We start from the raw sequence: 7,500 nt of genomic DNA, 5'->3' as shown, positions 1-7,500 counted from the left end.
TGGCAGACCTGTGAAGTAAATTTGTGTTAACACTACTTGACTGTTTCTACCCATATTCACATAGTCAGGGTTACATATGTGCACTCGGACTGTGTGTTTGTGTGTGTGTGTGTGTGTGTGTGTGTGTGTGTGTGTGTGTGTGTGTGTGTGTGTGTGTGTGTGTGTGTGTGTGTGCGTGTGTGTGCGCGTGTGTGCGTGTGTGTGTGTGTGTGTGTGTGTGTGTGTGTGTGTGTGTGTGTGTGTGTGTGTGTGTGTGTATGGTACTGCCATACTCTGCCTTGATTCCTATCTGTCATTACTATTCAGATATCAGATCTTGGTGCATGCAACATTTCATATAGTTACGCTCTTGTTTTATAACTCTAAAATCGTTGTCAGATGAGCCTTGATTGTTTAATGTTTTCAGAGCTATAGTTGCTATGCATAAACTGTACACATTTTGATTCATACAACACCAAAGTAAACATAACCAGTCTGGGGATTTGACTTTTATTGACAAGTACTTACACTTTTATTGATATATACCTTGTATGCCACTATTATTCTCCTACTGGCTTGCTTATTCAGTACAAACCATATCCATGTTTAAATACAGCAAGGTGACATTCTACTCATTTTTATTTATTTGCCCTGAATACTACAAACTAGATTGCTACTCTCCAGCCTCGCGATGCAGCCTTAGCAGCCTGATGGTGTGGGCCTCCAAGTTTGCAGCCCTCTCATCTGCAGCTGTACAGGGGATAGAGAAACATTTATGCATACCTATCCATCACATACACAGGCTGGACTTTGAAAAACACTTATTGAGACTGATACTGACACACGCCACCTGGAGCATTCCCCACCCAGGCATCTTGGACCCACTGGACCAAGAGCTCTCTCTTTCTCATCTTCAATTTGGCAAAGTGGTACCGGACCTGCTCACCAGTCCAAGGGATTCCAGTGGCACTGGTGAGATTGCAGCCGAGATGGTCCTAGGCCTCTGATTTGTATTGAGAGCCCTGGTACTGCCCTGCAGCAGTCTCATGTCATGGTCTTCTACAAGGAGTCCAACCATGACCCAGGACTCCTGAATGCCCCAGCGCTGCACCCGAAATAACACACCTTCATCAACACCAGCCATAGTGCCTACAGTGGGGAGCTACAACTGGTTATGTGCTCTATTCCCACCTGCAATGTTTAAATAGGGATGATTTCCCACTTTTTGCCATGACTGAACAGTTTTGAATATGCTAAACACTGCTTATCAGTGTGCAAATCCACTTAGCTATGCCAATTCTTGCTTAGAATTTACATTTAAATAAAATAATCCAAATAAAATAACCAACTCTGGCACAATTCCTGACACCATTAGTGACCACCTCCCAGTTTTCATTCATCATACAATCAACTCTTCATCTTACCAACACCAATACATTCTCACTCACAACCTCAACAACTTCAACCCCACAACCTTCTCAAACATGCTCAAACAAATAGACGGACAAATTCTAAAACCCCTTCCTCTTGACAGTGCTATAGACTACATCAACTATCTTCCTAGGCACCCTAAACTCTCTTGTCCCACTAAGAAACAAAAGGAAAAAAACTAATACTGCTCCTTGGTTATCCAAACATACTAAACAAACTATGCACCAAAGAGATAAACTATGGAGGCTTTACCAAAACAATAAACTGCCCAGTACCTTGCTCCAATACAAACAACTCTGTAATCTAGCAAAACAACTAATCACCAATGACAAAAAATCCTACTATATCAATCTCCAGTCTAATAACAACAAAAACTCCAAACAATTCTGGAAATCAATAAACTCACTTCTTAATCCTAGCTCCAAGCATAACCCCTGTCCTGACCCTAGTAAATCAAACCTTGAACAAAGCTTTGAATTTAACTCATTCTTCATAGAAACTATATCTGACCTGACCAAGACATTCCCCAGCAATAACCCACCAATCCCTTTCTCTTCTCCATCTAATTCACCTAATAACCATCCCTTATGTTCGAGCTCAAACCTGTCATCACTAACTTTATAAAAAGACTTCTGTCTAAACTTAAACCTTGCTCCAACGCTCCTGACAAAATTCCATCCTCCTTTCTAAAATGCTCTGCTGATGGTATAGCCCTCCCAATCAGCATCATTATTAACAAATCTATAAAGGAATCATACGTCCCCAAACACTGGTTCTCAGCTTACATTCTTTCTCTTCACAAATGGGGCAAAAACGCCAACATCTCAAACTTCCGCTCTATTGCTCTGCTCTCACCAATCTCTAAAATCTTTGAAAACTGCATCCACCACCAACTTATGCCTTTTCTAACCCAAAAGCCCCTTCTCACACCTACCCAACATGGTTTCTGCTCAGGCTATAGCACTATTACTGGTGTTCTGTCTTTCCTAGAAACTGTCAATCAAGCCCGAGATTCAGGACACTTGGTCTCAACTGTTTTACTCGATCTCTCTAAAGATTTTGATACTGTTTCCCACAAACACCTTCTCTTTCATCTCTCAAATCTTTATCTCTCATCAAACACTTTATCCTGGTTCTCCAGCTACTTATCAGACAGATCACAGGCAGTCAAATGGAGAAACTCCATCTCTTCCTTCTTACCTACCCCATCTGGTGTCTCACAGGGATCCATCCTTAGGCCCATGCTGTTTAACATCTTCATTAATAAATTTCACACTGCTATTCCTGATGCCAAAATCATTCAGTACACAGACGATTCAACCTTAGTTTGCTCTGCCTCAAACATCTCTGAATTGCTCACTAAAACCTAAACTGCATTCTCAACCACCGAAAACTGGATGCACCAAAACCACATCTCTCTCAATGCTAATAAATTTAAAATTCTAGTATCCCCCCCACAAAGACGTACTCCTACGACAAAGATGCTTTCAAAGTTCTTAGTCATACCAAATCCCCTATAGTAGTGGTTCCCTCTGCTAAACTACTTGGCATTACTATTGACAAATTCCTCAAGTTTGGCATACATATTCAACATAATATTAAGAAAACCAACCAAAAACTAGGTATGCTATATAGGAATAATCACTTTCTCTCAAACTCTGCTAGGCAAACTCTGGCCACTACTTACCTTCTTCCCTTCTTATTATATGGATCTCCTCTCCTAACAAACCTGTCCTCCTCTATCTCCAAACTAGAAAACTGCTATAATAAGATCTCTAAATTTGCCACCAATTCCAGAAATTCCACCCATCATTGCTTTACCATACAATCTTTGAATTGGCTAGAACTCCCAAACTATCTAAACTACCTCCAACTTACCATTGCACACAGACTTATATTTTACCCTACAAATTGTCCAGCTCTAGCAAATATCCTCCCTCCTTACACCCCAAACAGAACTCTCAGATTTGAGCATTAAAACATTATTGCTATCAACAAGCCTAAACATCCTGCTGGCCAACTTTTCCTCTCTTTCTCAATAGGTAAGAACTGGAACTCTTTACCTTCCAGTCTAAGAACAATACCACACTCAGAAAACTTTAAAACCCAGCTTTTTAAATATCTATTCATTAAATGGAAATGCACCTGCCTTCATCCTACCTAACTCTGTCCAAGAACATGCCCCTTGGTGTTTTTACTTTTTCTCCTAGGTTCCTATGCTCTCTAAATCTCCCATAACTACTTTACTATGAGTGTATCTAAACTCTCCAAAACTCCTAGAGCTACTTATCCCATGACACTATTGTGTAAATATTGTAAATAGCATTAAAGTTTAAATGAGTGCATGCAAAGTGTTTTCCTACTTTTATTTAATGGTGTGTATGCAAAGTGTTTCCACACATACTTTACAAGAGTGTTTTCATAAATCAACCTGTATAACCTCAAGATCAACCATAATGATTTTTGTCTGACTACATGTGATACTGAAAGTACATATGTTGTAAACTGTTCTATACAATGTGTCCTTTATACTTCTGTATCTGTACTGTAATATGTATTTTGGAGCTTTTCTCCCCAGGCCTCCACTGAAAACGGGTCCTTTGGACCCAGTGGACTTCCCCGGTAATCAAACTGGAAATAAATAAATGTAAGCTTTGCTTATACTGGCTAAGCATAGCTGAGCATAATTTAGCATTGTTCTGCTTTCATTTTATGGACTATCAGGATTGTGTGGTTGATTCCTTATTAATGACATCTTATGATATGTATGTTTCTCTTCCATAACTTCCCCTATGTGCTTTCTTACATTATATTTTTTGTGGCTATACTGTATGAGACACCTGTGGATATATGGGGGTTTCACATCTGAACTACACTGACACCTCACATTTGGAACTGCTACACTACCCTGGTTAGCAAATATATATTATTTACTGCCTAGTTATTAAAACAGGAATTTTTGTGCTGCTTTCACATATAAAATTGAATGGATTGCATTGGCACTTGAACCATGAATGACTGCATGCTAAGCAGAAGCTTTAATCACTACACTACAATGTTTTGGCCAGTTTGCATATTTCTATTTAGCTGTTTGGAATGTCTAAGCTATGCTGCTTAGAGCTGCTCAACAAGCACACCCACTCAGCTATGCTTAAACTTTAATGGGGATGGAAAAGAAAATAAATAAATTTGTTTTATTTTACTTAGTTTAGGGATATGCCCATAGATAACATTAATACTGCTTTACCTCTTAGAGCATGAAGTCTGGACAACGCCTAACATGATGGGGGGTCAAAGTGCAACACATTTTAAATACTGCTGTCACAAACTTAGAAAGTTGATAGCGGTGTGGACTGGGAACACAGCTAACATATGTGGCACAATCTGGACATTCTGCAGAAATCTGTGCAGTCGAGGGTATGCTAACAGTGTCCACAGACGTTGTTTTTCTTTTCCAAGTGCTGTACAGCACTTCCTGAGAGCAGGGGGCATGTTTACTGTGCTTGCACTGCTCAGACACACCCCCTGCACTAATTCTCAGATTGTGTCTGCGTAGGTTAGAGAGCAGTGTGCCCTCATGAATATACAAGGTGTGCTGCTGTTCTACATGGGCACAATCCACTCTGTGCAGGAATAGCACTATTCCTGCATGGTGTTTCATGAATCCTGGGAAGTGACTGAAGGTAAGACAAGACAACACTGAAGGGATATTTAGCAATAAATTCTCCTACAGACACTACCACCCTGAGGATAATTTATAGGGGAACTTAATCAGTTTAAAACCAGAACAAAGTGATTAACAAAGAGATGTAAGAAAAACAGGTTAGCTTTCATTTCCTAAGACTAAATAACTGGCATAGGCAGTATAGTCTACTGGTCAAGCAAAAGGGGACAGTGCATTCACTATTACACAGGGAATTTTGAAAAATGTGCAGGCATGTATTTAACTGACTAAAGTTAATACACAGCAAGATTCTTCATGATAAGCATGCTAACTTTAAAGAATGCCATAATTCTCCATAAGCTTGCAGGTGAAGGGCCTGCAACCTCTAAAATGAAAGGAAATAAAAAAAAAACACTATCTAAGCTGTTAAATTATAATAAGGCAATAAGTTAGTACTTTTTATACAAAACAGAGATGGAAGAAGGAGCAGGAGAGACTACAGAGGAAATATAATGGTAGTGTGATGCTAAGACTGTATGAATGTAAGATCAGAGTAGTTTTAGAAGGAAGTATGCTGATAGAGAAACTCAGTATTGCACAGTAAATATATAGCTGTACCGAGCAAAGTATCAAATCATGGTACTACTCTGATCAGCACAATATTACTCCTCATCACTTGCAAAAAATGTTTGGGTTTCACCAGTACATCAAAACAGTGTAATATCTGTATCTATATGCATCTCTTCCTCTCTCTCTACATATATATATATATATATATATATATATATATATATATATATATGTATATATATACCAGAACAGCAACATCTCATATTACATAGCATACAAAAAGCTTATCTGACCTAAATGACAGTGTTACAAATATAACACGCTAACAAAGTTTTTTCACTATGTTAAGCCACGATGGTGCAGCGGTTAGCATTGTTGCCTCACAGCAAGAGGTTCTCCCGTTCAATTCTCGGCTGGAGCACCTTCTGTGTGGAGTCTGCATGTCCTCCCTGTGGTCGAGTGATGTTAAAGATATGCAGGTAGGTGAGAGCGTGAATGGGTGTGCCTTTGTTGAAGGTTGGATGTCGGGCTAGCAACTCGGCACCATAAAAATCCATTGCCAATCATGAGCGGACCGGAGTTCCACTGTGGTGACCCCTAACCAAGAAAAGCTGAAAGTCAATATAACCAAAGTCTTTTCATTGTTTTATGCAGTCTTAGAACAAATAGAACTGTAATAAGTTATGACACATACCTGCTCTATGAAAGAAGATAGTGAATGAATGTAAGACAAGCCAACACTGAGGGGATATTTAGCAATACATTCTACAAAAGAGACACTACCAACCTCAGGTCAATTTATAAGGGAGTGTAACCAGTTTATAACTAGAATAAAGCAATTAAAAAAGAGATTCAAGGAAAAATGGGTTGTCTGTTATTTTATAAGACTAATTAACTGGCATATGCAGTATATTTTACTGGTCAAGCAAAAGGAACAGTGTCGAACTTAGTAAGATGTCCACGGAGTCCATTTACTATTATACACAGACTTTTGAATCATAAGGGAGGCATGTATTTAACTGACTAAAGTTAATGTGCATCAAGGTTCTTCATGTAAGTATGCTTACATTAAAGAAAGTCAAAATTCTAAATAAACGTATATATGTAGGGCCTTGTGGCAAACCTTCAGCAATATCGAGATCAAAGATAGTGACTACAGGTTCTTAAATGAAAGAAATAAAAAAACACTCCACCAGGCTGCTAAATTATACTGAGGCAATACATTTAGTACTTATTACACGAAATAGAAATCGAGGAAGGACCACAGTGAGTCAGAAAAAGAGAGAATAAAGAGGAAATATTAGGGTAAAGTGAATCTAAGTATGTATTAATGTAATCTCAGAATAGATTTAGCAGGAAGTATGCTGATAAAGAACCACAGTAATGCAGAGTAAATATAAAGTGGTGTCGAGCAAAGTATCAGAAAATAGCACTAGTCTGATAAACACAATATCACACCATCACTTACAAAACAATCATTGCATTCACCAGTATTTCTCTCTCTCTCTCTCTCTCTCTCTATATATATATATATATATATATATATATATATATATATATGGGTCTACTGTATATAATCGAAAACTCATGTCTTCGAAAATAAACAGTAGACCCACACATATGCGAAAGTGCACTTAAGTGAAAGTGTACTTCTGTGAACATCAGTTCAACGAACCGATAAAAAACAGTAAAACATTGTTTTTGCAGGGGGCAAGCCCCCCTGCCCCCCACACCCCCTACTTAAATATACCAACTCCGAGATTGCACTACAGTGGGGAAACACGTAAATTCCCTTTCCCCACTGTAGTGTGCTTCAGCACCTGTGTTCCTTAATGGTTTGTTGAACCGTTCTTCAG

The sequence above is a fragment of the Protopterus annectens genome, chromosome 8.part0, assembly GCF_019279795.1.
Source record: "Protopterus annectens isolate FY-2018-M chromosome 8.part0, PAN1.0, whole genome shotgun sequence".
Lineage (NCBI taxonomy): Eukaryota > Metazoa > Chordata > Ceratodontiformes > Protopteridae > Protopterus > Protopterus annectens.
Note: the sequence above shows the minus strand (reverse complement) of the source record.